This window comes from Felis catus, chromosome D3, assembly GCF_018350175.1.
Source record: "Felis catus isolate Fca126 chromosome D3, F.catus_Fca126_mat1.0, whole genome shotgun sequence".
NCBI lineage: Eukaryota > Metazoa > Chordata > Mammalia > Carnivora > Felidae > Felis > Felis catus.
In genome coordinates, this window is record NC_058379.1 from 39,709,949 (window position 1) to 39,727,699 (window position 17,751).

A 17,751-nucleotide genomic window follows, 5' to 3' on the forward strand; every position below is an offset into this window, starting at 1 on the left:
GATCAAGGGGGTGGAGGAAAAAGGAGTGGGGGTATGAAGAACTTTGAGGGCAAAGATGTGGGATGGATCTGGCAAAGCACCAAAGATGTTCTAATATGAAATGTCACCTAATGGAAAGTTTGTGGTTCATGTTTATGGAGTCCAGTGAATAACGTAGCTGTTTCTATTTTTCTAATAGTGAAAAACAATCAGACTACTCTGAGATGTTACTGCTGATGAAATAATTGTAAGGAAAAACTTGTAGACACCGGGAGGTAGTCCTTCTCCATCTAGCCATCATTCTTCTTACAAGTATCCAAATGATCAATGATAATGGGATAATTTTAACTGTCAGAATGAGGGAATATATAGAGTATACTTGATCTGGAGGCAGCCCTGATGGGTTTGAAAGGGAAAAAAACCCACAAAAAACTTCCACTATTGGCATTGAGGTTCGACCTGTTGACCAGAGATGAAGGCCTACAACTCCTTGGATCTGTAAGACATGGTATATGATCATTGATTAATCCCTGCCTTTGTATCCTGACATCAAAGTGGACTGTGGTGGTTTCCCAGGAAAAGTAAAGTAGTTAACAGATGAGTGAGAATAGTAAGGATCTCGACTTCTTGAGCTTTTACTAAGACCCAAGCACTGGTCTCATCAATTTCAATGTATTAGTAACTTCTGGTGGTAAGAAGGCAATATTTTGAAATACTGTTGAGTCTGTGCAATTGAAATAATGAAAATTTGGCTCTTAAAATGTCCTCACTGGATTCCAAGAAACCTAGATAAGGGTATTAGCTAGGTTAGATATTTCTCATTATTTGTCAGATACAATGTTGAATCCTACATTTGATTCCATCATTAGAACTTGCCTTAGGAAGCAGCTGCTAAGCACCTGTTGACTGAAGTGATAGGAAGGGTGAGAATTCTTTGCTTCAAGAAGATTTGTTTTAAGAAACAGACCATTTTATGGTTCTACTCTAGAGCATAGTGTTGAAGCTTTTTAACTTAGTATTAGCAGAGTGAAAGGGCATTTTGTAGTAATCTTGTCCTATTCACTGAATTCCAGAGAAATGATTCAGACTTCATTTATTAGATAAAAACCATTGAAATGATCTCAGTGAACCTTACTGTCAAACTTGTGGACTGGATGTACAGGGACTGTGGATTGAAATGGAAATACAAAGATTTAGTTTCTTGTATTTACTATCATGATAAATGGATTTTCTCCGTTTGGTTAATCACAAAGGCCATGTGGATTTAAAAAAATTAATCCATCATATTTGAGTCCTTTGTATTCTATATAGCATAGTCCCAAAATAATTCTATTGAATCCTCTTGGATAAACATTGCTTTGAAATCTTCCTTGTTCTATGAATGGGAGGGGGCTTCATTTTATATAAATCCATACATAGTTCATTAAATAGACTAATCCATTTAGAACCCAAGTCTCTCAACTCCCAGTCGAGTGTTACTTCTAGCACAGACTCCTGTTGCTGAACCAGAGATATCTTATATCCTGATTTTATTAAGATGATATTTTCAAAATTTAATTATATGGAAATAGAAATGAACACTAATGAAAACCATGAAAATCTTGTTAGGTACTAGAACCCAAAATACTCAGTGTACTGATATTTTACTTGTTAATAAATACGTTTACACATTCTTTAAAAGTTAAACTTCAAAGATAATCTTTCAATTAAATGTATATTAGAACATTATTTCCAGGTGATCCTATAATGTTCACACTCTTCTGTCTAGAAGATAGTGTAGTAATTCTTAAGACATTTAGGATTTGTAAGAAGGGGTGAGACTAATTAACCTCTGATTTCATTGCTAAGTTCTCTTAGAAAGCATATCAGTCATTTGACCTCTGTTAGGCAAAATACTGTGGTGGTAAGACATAGCCAGGAATCCTGTTAATTTTAAACACCATTACTGAAATATTGGCTAGACTTCGACATGTTACATGGTTTAAAGCCAGGGCAACTAAATATCTTGGAAGGAATTCATCATGTTTCCATTAAACCTACAATGCCAGAAGGTAGTACCCAATTCATGCTAGATTAGAAAAACTTTGGGAGACAGATTCAACAATTTTTATTACATTCTGGTTACATTTTAGGTACTGTGTTAAAGTGAGAATTGCATACATATGAGATAGCATAAAATATTATGGAAGCAACCCAAGTACCCATCAATAGACGAATGGATAAATAAACAGTGGGGTGTGTATCAGTGTGTGTATGTATGTGTATAATGGAGTATTAGCTGTAAAAAGGAAACAAAAACAAAAACAAAAAACTTGCCTTTTGTGACAAATGGATAAACCTAGAGGTCATCGTGCTGAGTGAAATAAATCAAAGACAAATATGGTCTGATTTCCCTTGGGTGTGGAATCTGAAAAACAAAACAAACAAATAACCCAAACACAGAAAAAACAGGTGTCTGCCAGAAGGGGATGGGGGAGGGGATTAAGAAGTACAGGACTCCAATTATTAAAAGTCAAAGCATAGGGAATATAGACAGTAATATTACAATAATGGTGCATGGTAACGACATTCTTTGTGGTGAACATTGTGTAAGATACAGAATTGCATTAAATTACAGTATACTTAATATATAGTATTCTATTAGTTTGAGCTGGAAAACATAGTGATTCAACAATTCTATACATCACCCAGTGCTCATCATAACGAGGACATTCTTTAATCCCCATGAGCTATGTAATCTATCCACCCATCCACCTCCCCTATGGTAACCCTTAGTTTGTTCTTTATAGCTAAGTCTTGGTTTGTCTATTTTTTTTCCTTTGCTCATTTTTTTTCTTAAATTCCACACAGGAGTGAAATTACATGGTATTTTGTTTCTCTGACTTAGTTCACTTAGTATGATAGCTTCTAGATTCATCCATGGTGGTGCAAATGTCAAGATTTCATCTTTTTTCATGATTGAATAATACTGTGTGTGTATCACATCTTTCTCCATTTAACTATGGATGGACACTTGTGCTGTTGCCATAATTTGGCTATTATTGGTAATGCTGCTATAAATATTGGGCTGTGGGTATCCCTTTGAATTAGTGTTTTTGTATTTTTTAAATTACCAATAGTGCAATTCTTGGATCATAGGGTAGTTCAATTTTTAATTTTTGGGGGAACCTTGATATTGTTGATTGCAGTGGCTGTACCGCTTTGCATTCCCATCAGTGTGACTGAGGGTTCCTTTTTCTCCACATCCTCACCAACACCTCTTGTTTCCTGTGTTGCTGATTTTAGCCAGTCTGACATGTGTGAGGTGACATCTCCTTGTAGTTTTGATTTGCGTTTCCCTGATGACCTGATGGTAAGTGATGATGAATCTCTTTTCATGTGTCTGTTGACCATTTGGATGTCATCTTGGGAAAAACGTGTTCACGTCTTCTGCCCATTTTTTTTAAACTTTTTTAAATTTAAGAGACAGAGCATGAGCGGGGGAGGGTTAGAGAGAGAGAGGGAGACACAGAATCTAAAGCAGGCTCCAGGCTCCAAGCTGTCAGCACAGAGCCCGATGTGGGGCTTGAACTCACAAACAGTGAGATCTTGACTTGAGGTGAAGTCGGACATTTAACCGACTGAGCCACCCAGGTGCCCCTATCTTCTGCCCATTTTTAATTGGATTATTTGTATTTTGGTGTTGAGTTTATATATTTTGGATATATTTTGGATCTTAACCCATTTATTGGATATGTCACTTGTAAATATCTTCTCCCATCCCATAGGTTGCCATTTAGTTTTGTTCAGTGTTTACTTTTCTGTGCAGAAGCTTTTTATTTTGATAGAGTCCCAATGGTTGATTTTTCCCTTTGTTTCCATTGCCTCAGGAGACATATCTGTAAAGAAGGTGGTACAGCCAATGTCAGAGAGGCTCCTGCCTATGTTCCCCTTGAGGATATTCATGGTTTCAGGTGTCACATTTGGGTATTGAATCCATTTTAAGTTTTTTGTTTGTGGATTAAGAAGGTGGTCCAGATTCATTCTTGGGCATGTTGCTGTCATATTTTTCCAACACCATTTGTTGAAGAGACTTTTTTCCCCTTGGATGTTCTTTCCTGCTTTGTTGAAGATTAATTGACCTTATAATTGTAGGTTCATTTCTGGGTTTTCTATTCTCCATTGATCTGTGTCTATTTTTGTGTCAATATCATACTGTTCTGATCACTACAGTTTTGTAATACAACTTGAAGCCCAGAATTGTTATGCTTCTGGTTTTGCTTTTCTTTTTCAGGGTTGCTTTAAAAAAACGTAATGTTAATTTATTTTTGAGAGACAGAGTATGAACAGGGAAGAGGCAGAGAGCGAGACACAGAATCCTAAGCAGGCTCCAGGCTCCGAGCTGTCAGCACAGAGTCTGATGCAGGACTCGAACTCACGAACTGTGAGATCACGACCTGAAGTCAGACCCTTAACCAACTGAGCCACCCAGGAGCCCTCTTTTTCAAGGTTGCTTTGACTATTTGGAGCCTCTGTGGTTCCATACAAATTTTAGGATTGTTCTAGCTCTGTGAAAAACATTGTTGGTATTTGAATAGAGATTTCATTAAATGTTAGATTGGTTTGAGTAGTATAGACATCTTAACAATCTGTTATTCCAATCCATGAGCACAGAGTGTCTTGCCGTGTGTGTGTGGGGGGGGGGGTCCATAATTCCTGTCACCAGTGTTTTTTATAGTTTGCAGAGTACAGGTCTTATATCTCTTGGTTAGTTTATTCCTAAGTATCTTAGCATTTTTGGTGCAACTATAAATGGGATCATTTTCTTTCTGTTCGCTTTATTGTTGTTTTTTATTTTTAAGTAATCTCTACAGCCAACATGGAGTTGAAACTTACAACCCAGAGATCAAGAGTCCTGTGCCCTACCGACTGAGCCAGCGAGATGCCCTGAGATTGTTTTCTTAATTTTTCTTTCTGCTACTTCACTATTCATGTGTGGAAATGAGGGTATCAGGAAGGCCCAGTGGTCTAAGGTGCCAGACTCACGTATAGAAATGAAACAGATTCCTGCATGTTGATTTTGTAAATACATAGAATTGTAAATTGACCATGTTGTATACCTGAAGGTAATAACATTTATGTCAACTCTACTTGAGTTTTTAAAAAATGTAGAGGGATGCCTGGGTGGCTCAGTTGGTTGAGTGTCCAACTCTTGATTTTTAACTGAGGTCATGATTTCGTGGATTATGTGGATTCGTGGATTGAGCCTTGCATCGGATTTGGAATTCTCTCTCTCTCTCTCTCTCTCTCTCTCTCTCTCTCTCTCTCTCTCTCTCTCAAAATAAGTAAATAAACAGTTGTCTATATGTAAGCCTGTTTTTGCATTTTTCATAGAGCCTCTTAAAAAAAGATGAGCAGGCTTATCTTTGAGGGTTACCAAGTAAATGTTTAAACCTGGGAGCCACAGTCAGAAATTGTAGAAAAGGGTTTTTAAAAATTGTAAAGTAATGGACTTTCCACCAAACTATGGGCAGCAGTTTTATTCACCATAAATGAAGGAACTTTGCAAAAACAATACCATACTAAGAAGTAATGTCTCTTAAAAAGTAGTATAATGGTATATTTTTAATGTCCCACTGTCAATTATTTCTATATTTTGAAATTTTGCCTCTAGGGGAAACCTATTGACCATGAGAAAATAATCTTTTATTTTGCATTACAATTTTTGTTAACTAACGATAGCAAACCTGAGTTGAATGCTTCAAATTTTGAATGTGCTGCAAACCTGAGTGGTAACTCCTACGATTTCCTAATTATATACAGAGTAAAGTTTAGTGTGAAGGACTGCAAAATGGAATAGGAGTCAACCTGACTACAGAACTTGGGCCCAGTCAGTATATTCCACTATGTGAGGTGAAAACAATTGGAAAGAGAAACCATGTCCCTGAAAGCTTGGAGTAGAAAGAGCCACTCTCACATTATGAAGGAATCAAGAAAGATCGCATAAAAATGCCAGTGCTCCAGTGGCACATGGGAGGATGAACAGGATTTGAACATACACATTCTAGTGTTAAAAATAGCCTTAGGGGGCGCCTGGGTGGCGCAGTCGGTTGAGCGTCCGACTTCAGCCAGGTCACGATCTCGCGGTCCGTGAGTTCGAGCCCCGCGTCAGGCTCTGGGCTGATGGCTCGGAGCCTGGAGCCTGTTTCTGATTCTGTGTCTCCCTCTCTCTCTGCCCCTCCCCCGTTCATGCTCTGTCTCTCTCTGTCCCAAAAAAATAAATAAACGTTGAAAAAAAAATTAAAAAAAAATAGCCTTAGATGAGTTACCATCTTAGAGTTTATTGTGCATAAAAGAACAGCTTATGGACTGGGAGTCTGCGCACTGGAAGTAGGATAAAGCTTGAAGGTGCGTGGTCACAGGACCACTTAAAACGTGGAAGCTATGTAACCTTTACAGTGACTGGTGGTAACAATGGAGGTTTCCAAATGGCAGGGATTGGGAGAGAGGGCTTATTTTACACCATTTTAAGAAAATGATTTGAATCTTGTTAGGTAATTTCTTGTAAATGGCTCCGGTAAACAAAGTCTTGTGTGTGTTGCAGGATTATACTAGATTAAGTTTTGCTTATGTGGCTTAACTGGTTCTGTGAGTGTGGTGGATTCTAAAGCCAGGTCTCCATGTTAATTTTAACACCGTGAATGAAGAAGGTTAAATGCCAACGGAATAGGAAATGAGGATCTCCCTACCTAGTTGGTTCCTATCTTTTGGAATGGGAAATGAAGAGTAAGACAGAATGTTAGAAAGGAGGTAATGAGCATATTGTAGAAGACCTGAAGTAGGAAATAATAGAAAGGCATAATAGTGCCAGTGATTGAGAAACCTTGACTTTACTCTGTAAAAGATGATTGTGGAGAATTTGGAGAAAAGCATCAGATTGATCAAATACTACCTGTGTACTGACTCTTACAAAATAGGTTCCCTACAGCTTCTAGGTATTGGATATCACTGTGATCCTATTTTATGATGTAAATGTGCATCCAAATATTGGATCTTTCATTTTTATATGGGTGTCTCTGAAAACAGTTGTAGGCCTGTTCCACTAGATAAAAGAATGGCCATAGAAGGTCTTAACCTTCTAGGTCTTAGCAGAAGCAAAGTAATTTTTACATGGGAAAACCAGTAAACCATAGGTCAACCATTTGAAATAGTATCTATAGAATATAAGAAAATAAATAGTTCTGAGTAGTATTTACCACCACCATGGTAGTCTGGTTAGAAACTAATGAATATTTATGGAGAAATTAAATAGTACTCTTGATTGTTTGCTAGCCCTCCTTAAATGCTAAATTAGGGTATGCCTGATACCTTATACATCTGCTTTAAATTAGCAGTTGGGGGAGTGTGTGTGTGTGTGTGTGTGTGTGTGTGTGTGTGTGTGTGTAGCAGAGTTGAACTGGTATCTGCATTGTTAATTTGCCTTCTGGGGTATATCTCAAGAGAGGCTGAGTTCTGATGCCAGAGCAATGGATCAAAGACAAAGATTTATCTCATTAGTGCTGTGTCAGAGTAAAGGAGAGCAGATTAGTAAACTAATACGCAAGCAGTGCGTTGAGATACTGAAAAACCTATTAATGAGGAAGACAAACAGGGAGTCAGAGGTTGGTTTAAAACGAAGAGATAGTTCATGATGAATATCTGATGGATTATATTCTATTCTCAGTGATACTACTTTATACTCAGTTCAGTGTGCTTCTTGGGATTGGAAACAGGTCTATAAAGTGATAAACTTGCACATCCATCATCTTCAGTAACGGAAACAGGGAATGGTTTGGAGGAAGGAAAAGAGAAAAATGGAGATGAGTTAATAAATACCTAACTTATTTTCTCTTAATACTCCTTACCCTCCATTTTTATTCTATAATGCAGGTTCCGTGTTGTTAGTGCAGAGCCCAATGCGGGGCTCAAACTCCCTAGCAGTGAGATCATTACCTGAGCTGAAATCAAGAGTCAGACGCTTAACCAACTGAACCATCTTGGTGTCCCTTGAAGGGTTAGTTATTAAGTTTTAATGCAAACTAGAACAAGAGTAATCTTCCAAACGTAACTGTATTTATTTCCTAGTGAGTAATATTTGGAAAATCCTCAAGGATTATGTTTGTGCTGCATTGTATTAACTACTAGACTACGACTCCTTTTAAGAGTCATGAGTGTAGTTTTGCTTAAGATTTTCATCTATCTCATTTATTCTGTTCCTGGAAGAATATTTCTGTTATGGGAGATCTAACACACCAACAGCAATATTTTGTTTCTTCGATGAGATTACATCTGGGTTTTGGACATGGGTGCTTATCACATGTATGTAACTCAATGTTTAAGCAGTATGTATTGGCCTGATGTTTTTTTTTTTTTCCAAATGGACTCCCATTTTCTAGTATAACAGTTCATTAAGGACCCCTTTATCATTGAAATATCTTTATTAGCTCTCAGTTGTAGAATACATGCCTTAATTATTTGATTGGAGTGAGGTTTTTGGAACCTAGGCTCAGAGACTTAGGTAACATAGTTTTTGAATGCCTACTGAGTGGTCAATATACAGAAAGTATGGAAGAAATGGAACAGCTTACCTCCGCCCTAGGGAAGGTTCTGGTTTAGTTATTCTTAGTCTATCAACACTATTGCATCATCAATGGAGGTTGATCCCACCTAGGCTCATGATGTCACGCACATGTGGTGTGTTCAGGGAAGGAATAATCTGTAAATTGGAACTGTGTTCTTAGCTTTTCAGGTGACGAAAGAGAATTTGGGCCTTGAAAGATGGGTAGATTGAGAATCGATAGAGGGATAGTCCCGGGGATGTTGTGTATGAGGTATCTAAAATAAGACCCTGTCATGTTAGCTTCTCTAAAAACCTATTTATTAAAATTACAGGGTGTGCAGTAGAACCAAAGGAGATGAACTACTGGGTTTTCTCAGGGTACAACTAAAAAGCCCTTGGGAAGAAAGTAGCCGTGTCTGCCCCCCGTCCTCTGTTCTTCTTCTTCGCCATACATTCTTGTTCTCACTGGCCTCACTGGGTTCTTTTTCTGCTTCTAAGTGCCTACAATTGGACTCTCCTGTGTATTAATTAGCACAAATAGCCCCGGGGCTTCTATGGCTCCCGATTCTGCATGATTTCCAGCTACAAGAACAAGTGGTAATTGATTGGGTCTTGGAGGCTGTTAGTATCTTGGTGAAACTCTCTTCAGAGAGGATCTAATTGATTTAAATGATGGGTATAAGGTGGACTCGGTCCAAAAATTTTAATGGCACAGATGGGAGATGACGTGCTATGGCTATGGAATCAGGGACTCCCCTCTGGAAGGGGAGCTGTGGGAGTGTAGTTGTCCAAGAACTCTGAGAAAAGGACAGGTCATTCGTGAAGAGGTAACCGGAGTGCGTTAAACGCAGAGGTACATGGTGAGAATAGCACGCTGTTGATGGAATTGTGAGACAACCAAGATGTTGGGAGAAAAGGGCCTGTCTTAGGGAAGAATGGGAAATAAAAATGGATTCAATGGGTTCAAGTTCAAACAAGTAAGAGTTGATAAGACGGGATCCTAGCACTTAAGGAATGCATATTACGTAACAAGACTGTTAGGAGGCACTTCCATACCGTGTAGGCTGCTCCCTCACCTCCTACGCAGCCCACAAGCACATGAGGAGCTGCTTTGTGTTGGTTTCATTCTGCTTTCTGTTGGTTTCATTTTGCTTTTTCTTGGGAAATAAAACTCAAACTGTAGATTCATAGAAAGTAACTCTCGCTTTTTGTCTCACGCTTGTCACACAAACTCACCAGTAGTTGAGGACTGCCTTTCCTTTCAGTTCGGGTGCTAATTCTATTTCCTTGGCATCTTTTATAGATATTTAAGTTGCATTAAAACTATGATTTTGTGATTAGAACGTTACGCTTGATTGCTCTTCTCAACTTGCCTTTTAGACTTTGAAGTGATACAGAATCCATGCTGGCTTAAAAAAAAATACTGAAATAATACAAAAGGCTAAGCATGAAATACAAAATGAAAAATGTGAAAGTTCCTGTCCTTCCCTCTTCTCTTGCCACCATATTCCCCACTCTTGCCTCTTCTACGGTCTTCACTATAGATAACCATAGTTGGTAGCATCCTTTAAGATTTTTTAACACGCGCACATACACGTGTGCGTGCGCACACACACGTAGGTAGGTAAATTGATAGTCTTAGTTCTTATATAAATGAGGTCATGCTGGATATGTTATTTTGTAACATGGCCTTAGATTTTTTCATTGAATAATACATCTTGAATATCTTTCAATGTTAGTAAATGTAATTCTACTTCATTGTATTTAACTGCTGTTACTTCATAATAGGGATTTAATTTAGTCATCCTAACTTCATGCCCATAAAAGTTAAGGAATTTTATACTCTAAGTACTAATGTAGTAATACATTTGGATCTATTACCGTGCATGTGTCAGTCTGTCATATTTTGGTGCAACCACAATGGATGATGGACTCCAAATTACAGAAATTTTGGGTCAAAGCCAAGTTATCTTCCAGAAGTCTGTATGGACTTATACTCCCAACAACAGTATAGGATGTTACCTATTTTCTGCTCCCTCACCGGCTCTATAAAGAATGTTTTCTTGGTATTCTTTCAGAGTGAATCATGATTGTGTTCATATGGATTATGTGTGGATCATACTATATTTTATAAGAAAGTAATGTACATGTCAGTGTGTGTGAATTATGCTATATTTTATAAGAAAGTAATGTACATGTCACAAGGTGTATGATTATACTATATTTTATAAGAAAGTAATGCACATGTCACAATATAAGGACAGTGTAAGAATTTTTAAGTGACTGAAGATGAATTTAAGGATTAAAAGCTCTTGAATGAATTTGTTTATCCTTTAGAAAGAAATGTTTATTACACCCAACTCTGATAATGAAATATGCTTCATCTTAAACAAGAAAAAGGTGGCCAATGACTAAAGGTTTTAGAGCTTTTATAAATAGACCTTTTCAAGCAATACATTTGCATGAGAAAAATTAGCTCAGAGTCTAGAAGTAATGAACTTAGGGTAATATGCCAGTTGTTTTCAATTCTGAACTGGATTTTTCTTGAGATGACTAGAATGATAGTAAATACTCTCTCTAATTGTAAAACACAGAATATATCATTTAAAAAAACCCTTCTGTATTCAGATCTGGAGGGAGCATCATCTATAAATGTAGCCATCGTGCTAGAACTGTGCATGTGTGTGTGTGTGCATGTGTGTGGATGATGAATGGACAACAAACATAGCTCTCTGCAATACTGACCATGCATGAGTTCCATGGCAAAGTCCAGACGTTCAAAGATGCTTTATGTTGGGAAGGAAACCCTTCTCCCCTTGATTGACTAGATGGAGTCAGAATTGATGGAATCAGAAGGCTCTGGCAAAGTCATACTCATTCCAAATGACATAATCTGTAAGTAATCTAGATAACCATTGCCAAGGAAATGATGTATAAAGTGTGCTCAAGATGGTTGTAGATGAATCTTGCCATGCCCCAATGTACAATTGCAAGTTCCAAACATGTGAAAACCTAGGGTGCTGCTTTAGTTTCCAGTACATGCTTAACAAATCTATTAAAATTTGTTTCACCTCTTACTAGGATTAAAGAAGAGAAATTTAGCCAACAAAGAATCACTGACCAAGTGCTGAGAATCCTTCAAATAAATCCTGACTTTGTAAGACTGCCTTTTAAGACCAAAGACCATTCTTAGAAAGTTTCCCATTGATAGCAGTTATGTCTTGGCTAAAACTAGAATTTCCTACGTCAGTGGTTACTCCTCAAGAAACCACAATGATCCCAGTCCTCAGACAGGAACAGAGTTCCTACCAACTGAGATTGTGGTAAAGATGCATCACTTTGGTTTCCACTGAAATTGAAATAACCATTTATAATAGTGTAAGTCTACATGAGATAAAGCAGAGGGAGAAAGGACACGATTACCAGCCATTTATGTGTAGATTCCAGTAAGGAAGTTGTGGTTTTTACATGGTGGAAAAGGCAATCAGATTGAAAGCTCTTGAGACAGAAGAGAACAAGTTATAGAACTGGGGTATGTGCCAAAAGTAATTACTGGATATACTGAAAAATAATTTTAGTAAGTTGCGTAGGAGAGCACAATGACATTAACAGCTGGTTATTGCCTTGGACCGCATACAGTATTTGAAATAATGCCATTACGTATGCCAACTGTTATTTGTGCTTATGATGATTTTAGGTAGCTATTGGGTATATTTTACGATCAAATAGGATCCAATGTTTTCAGTTTGTTTGCATACTCTTCGGAAAGGTTTTTCTTAGAATCTACAGATTTTCCTTTTTGCACAGATCAAATACAAGTGTATTACAAGTTAAAACCACCCATGTCTGCCAAATTTCTACACATCAACATTGATAAATGAGGAGTGCAAACTGATAAAATGTTGTCTTGCTTTGCTTTTAAGCAACGGGCCTCATATGGACGGTGTTAAATATTAACTGGAAATAGATTTCCTGCTGGGGGAAAGCACTTACTCTGTATGATAAATTCAACTCTTGAATCCTAATTTAATCTAAGGGATTTTATTCTGTTGCTGTTGATTCTAGTCTAGGCCTTCGCACACATGCGTATTGAGATTTGATTATGTGCCAGGTACTGGGTTTAGCCCCAGGGTGAGCCTGAAAAGCCATGAGCCCTGGCTTCATGGCATGTGCAGACTGGTAGGATGCCTAAGGCTTATGGTAAAGATAGACGAATCACACTGCTTTTTTATTGGTAATGTTGAATGAAATTGACCTTGGGGGCTCTTAGAAGTAAGGCTTAGATAACCATTTGCTTTAGAAAGAGGAACGTAGCTTTGGTTTCCTGTCGGTTGGTCTCCATTTTGATTAACAAAATACACATATATCGCAAAGGAGACGACACTGGCTTTTAGAACTGTGCGTTGTACTGGAAGGGTGCTGAGCACATGCAGACTATGATAGGTTTGGTTGACGAACATCTCCCTGAATGCTAGCAACACAACTTCTGGATGAAGCTCAAATGGGGTGACAGTGTGGACAAGATTTGAAAATTCAGACTAACCCACTTTATCCAAATGCTGCTATGACCTAGGAAGGTATTCTGTAACTTCATTTGGTTCCTTATCAGCATCCATTTATATTTCTTGAAAAAACATGTTTGGGACTCTTGGACCAGTGGGAAGTGCTATAATAGACTGATACAATTTTATCTGATACACGAGAAGTATGGGCTCATAGTCAAGGAGTGTCCAAATACAATTTAATCGTGGATCTTCTCCCCAAATGATGTGTATCAAATTTCTTTTTTGTGAACGAGGCATAAATGGTTCATAAAGCATTAAATCCTCCAAGTCACTAGAAGAGAAAAAGTGGTAATTTAATTTTTTCTGATCTTTTAATAAAGCTATCTATTTAAAAGTAAACGTTTATTTTTGAGAGAGAGAGACAGACAGACAGCTAGGGCAGGGCAGAGGTGGAGACAGAACAAGACATAGAATCTGAAGCAGGCTCCAGGCTCTGAGCTGTCAGCACAGAGCCCAACACAGGACTTGATCTCCCAAACCTTGAGATCATGACCTCAGCTGAAGTTGGGTGCTTAACCCACTGAGCCACCCAGATACCCCTAAAGCTCTCTATTTTTATATCCAATCCATTAGTTACACTTAAACTAGACTTACATATTACCCATAATTATATCACATTAAACCGTATTTTTTAACTCCCTCATATAATCAATGTGGAAATCACTGTATTTTCTATTTTTCTCTTTGACTTCTAAACTTTTTTTTTCCTACTACCTGATGAGGTTCCTTTAACATTTACCTTTTTATTGGTAAAAACATTTAAAGTCACCATGGTCCAATTTATGGACTTAAATGAGCTAAAGGAAAGAAAATGAGAATCTTGAGACCACATCTTTAGATCATTTTTTTAACTTGCTCTTGGAATTTTTGCGACAGTGTTTGCACCCTTGACTGTTACCAAAATCGAGAATTCATTTCAGCCTTGATTCTACTTTTGAATAGATTGAATGCCCACTGGCAATGGGTAGTCGTACTCGTTGCATTCATCTCTTGGATGGCTCCAATATTTTCGATTATAAGTGTGTGTGGCAAAGGTATTACTAAATACGTTTGCTTATTCAAACATACTGGCATGTTTTTTTTTTTTTCTTAACCCACATGCTACCTTGGCACAGTATAAAATTCCAAACTCATAACTTTGTGCGTGTGTGTGTGTTGAATGAGTTTTACAAACATGGTTCCAACGTGCTCTAGACTGAGACTACTTCTCGATCTGAAGTAGTCAGTCGAGCCACCTCATTTTTTTCCCTTAATCTTTTCTGCCTGTCTTCCCAAATACTCTACTGTTGACACGGTCAACTGTGATGTTATGTCTCAGGGGTGACTATTTTTCTGAGTTGTTTTCCTAGAAAACAATGTGCTCTTGAAACTTAGGGTAAAATACATTTATTTTCTTTAAATATCCTTGAATTACATTGTGAAATATTTTCTGATATTTTTTTAGGGACTCCAGTTATTGCCTGTTTAGAACAATGCATCTAAAATACTTAACCTCTCTCACTAACTTGTTCTTTGTGACAAGATAAATATAAAGTTGCTTTAAATACTAAGTGTTTATACTCCCCTCTCTACTCCGCAGACCTGTAAGAATTGCAGATCTAGGGAGGATCTGTTCTTTGGATAAGCAGCATGATGGGGGACAAATTGAAGATTCAAGTCTAATTATCACTTTCTCGTTCTCCTCTTAAGGGTAGAGGATGCATTTTGGAGCATAGAAAATGAAAAGATACAGGAGAGGAACAGGAACTCTGAGTCCATGTGCCCATGCAGTGGTGGGCAAGGCTGCCCAAACGGTCATTATCTGCAAGCAGCAGAGGCAGGAGACCTCTCAGTTAACGTTTAACAGTTGGATTCCCTTTTGCCCCCAAGTTAGAACCCAAGGAGCCTCCTTGAGTTCCCGGTTTCCTCCCTTGGCTTTCTCCCTTCCGTTGCCCCATGAATAAGCCTCTATTTTCTGTTGATTCTGCTTCCCATCCGGCCTTGGCTGTTCATTACTACCACTGGTCTTTAGTCCCTGCCTTAGTTGGGCCTTCATCCTTTACCCTTAGATGACTGCTGTAGCCATTTTACTTGATCTTACCCTATAATCAGTTTTTAACACTGTCATCAGGGTGACCTTGGCGAAATTCAGATGGGCCTTTCTGCCAATTAAGGTGGCTCACCAGCTTCCTACTGTCTATGCCGAAGAAGATGAAGCCCAAACTCTTGGGCATGGCATGTGACCGGACTCTAGGTTCGTTGGTTTGTTTTTTTTGACTGCCTCCCACACATACTCTGTGCTGCAGCCATACACAGGTGTAGGTGTTATTTTTGTACTCGGTAGATCTGTTCTTGCTTTGATGGCGATCTGTACCGTTTCAGAGGTTTCCCTCTGCCTCCCCCTCACGCTGGCTTCTTGTTTGTTTAAGACTCGGAGCAGCTTTCCTTCATGTTGTCACAAATACCCACTGCCAAGTACAGCCAATGTGAGGTAGAGGACGCTCTCCTAGTCCTCTTGATAGACCCTACCTGTATCTCCAGCATTTACTATTTTGAGGTCATTACTGTGAATATTTCCCGTGTATTTGTACCCTAGGTTGACCCAGCTGAATCTCTTACAAGGTCATACCTCTACTATTCATAGCTACTGCCTTCTGTAGTACCTAGTAAGTGGTGGATATGTGGAAAATGCATGTTAAATGAAGTAGTGATAAAGTACTTGGGTTGACGTTCATGCGTGTAATGTTAGCTATTGCACGTGTGATGGTGTATGCCTTGTGGCTTAGCAAGCTTAAGCTCAAGAAATACCCAATATTCTTTCTCTTAACTATGTTCACCCCCATGTCAAAACATTTTAAGTACATTGAAATTATTTGGCTTCCGAGTATATTCCGAGTATATTCCGAGTATATACTTGCTAGTATATTTCCAAGTCACAACTTGGACTGCTGGTAGAAGGGTGTGCTGTAGCATGATTGAAAGGAAGAGGTTATTTTCTGTATCCGAGAGCTGCAACCTGGTCTTGAGAGAGAATATTAAGAGAGATGCTTTATTCCGGGTTAAAAATGTCCACCTTCGTGATAAATGAAAACTGCACCTTGATCAGAATTAGGCCATCTAGGTCTTGGAGCGGTGGTTAGTACAGCACTGAGAGGTCTTGCTGAAAAGGACAGAAAAGGGGGATGATGTACTGAGAGACCACAGTTTGCCTACTTTGTCATTTGGTCTCTGGCTAATCCTAGATGCCAAATGTTTACTCTGTGCAAAAGCCTCATACGCTTAAAGTCTTCCCGCATGTTCTTGTTCTAATTGAAATAGATGCATACAGCCCGATTCTAATAGACAGTGATTAGAAACTCCATAATTAACACTAGAAATTATAAGGGTGACAAAAAAGCTTAGGGCAGTGATGAAATAGAACAGGAGAGGATAACAACATTTGAAATGAGGTAGGACTTGAGTCATCTAAGTCTTGGTGGGCTAAGAAGTTTGTCTGTTTAAGTCACAAATGCATATGGTGTGATCTGCCCTGTTATTACACGGCTAAGTGAACAAAAGTCAAATTTTAAAGGCAAGATGCTTAAATGCAGGATTTCGTAGTGCTGTGCTTTTGCAGAACAGAGATAATGGAGGTTTTTTTGGCGTCTCTTTAGCTGCCTCCGTCCCCTGGCCTTGCTCTTGGCCTTGCTGCCTCCCTCCCCTGGCCATACATTGTGTTTAAGGAAGCAATTAAGATAGATTTTGTTTCCCTTATTAGACTATAAACTCCTTGAGGATAGCGTCAGTCTTGCCCACACACATATCTCTGTACTTGGCAATGTACCTAATATAATAAATTGGGTTTTTAAGTGTTTCCTTAGATTCCAGTTACTTAATGTGCAGTGTAATATTAGTTTCAGGTATACAATATGGTGATTCAATACTTCTGTTAGACACCTGGTGGTCATTACACCAAGTGAACTCCTTAATCGCCATCACCCATTTCACCTTTCCCCTCACCCCCTTCCCCTCTGGTAACCATCAGTTTGTTCTCTATACTTAGGAGTCTGTTTCTGGGTTTGTTTGTTTGTTTTTCTGGAGCTCTTTTGTTAAATTCCACATATGCATGGAATCATAGGGTATCTGTCTTTCTCTGGCCGACTTAATTCACTGAGCACAACATTCTATAGCTCCATCCGTGTCATTGCAAATGGCGAGAATTCATTATTTTTTATGGCTGAGTAATACTCCACTGTGTGTGTATATACAACATCTTCTGTATCGCCTCATCAGTCAAGGAACACTTGGGCTGCTTCCGTAGTTTGACATGTGTAAACGGTGCTGCAGTAAGCATAAGGGTGCATGTATCCCTCCGATTCGTATTCTTGTATTTGGGGCGGGGGGAGGTAACTATCCGGTAGTGCAATTACTGGATGGTACGGGAGGCCTATTTTTAACCGTCTGAGGAACTGGCATAAACATCAGTAGGCCGGAACAGAAAACTAAGAAATGAACCCACAACTAGATGGTCAAGATATCTTAAACAAAAGGGGAAAGAATATACGCTGAGGAAAAAATCATCTCTTCAACGAATGGTGTTAGGAAAACTGGACCACTTTCTGTCACCACATACAAAAATAAACCCAAAATGGATTAAAGACATGAATGTGA

The 17,751-nt window shown here is 38.5% G+C and overlaps 1 protein-coding gene across 9 annotated transcripts in view; it reads left to right on the forward strand.

Annotated features, from left to right (window-relative positions):
• The window catches only part of DLGAP1 (DLG associated protein 1), a 1,131,601-nt gene that overhangs the window by 314,461 nt on the left and 799,389 nt on the right, over window positions 1–17,751 (forward strand). The gene's annotated exons all lie outside the window — the stretch shown is intronic.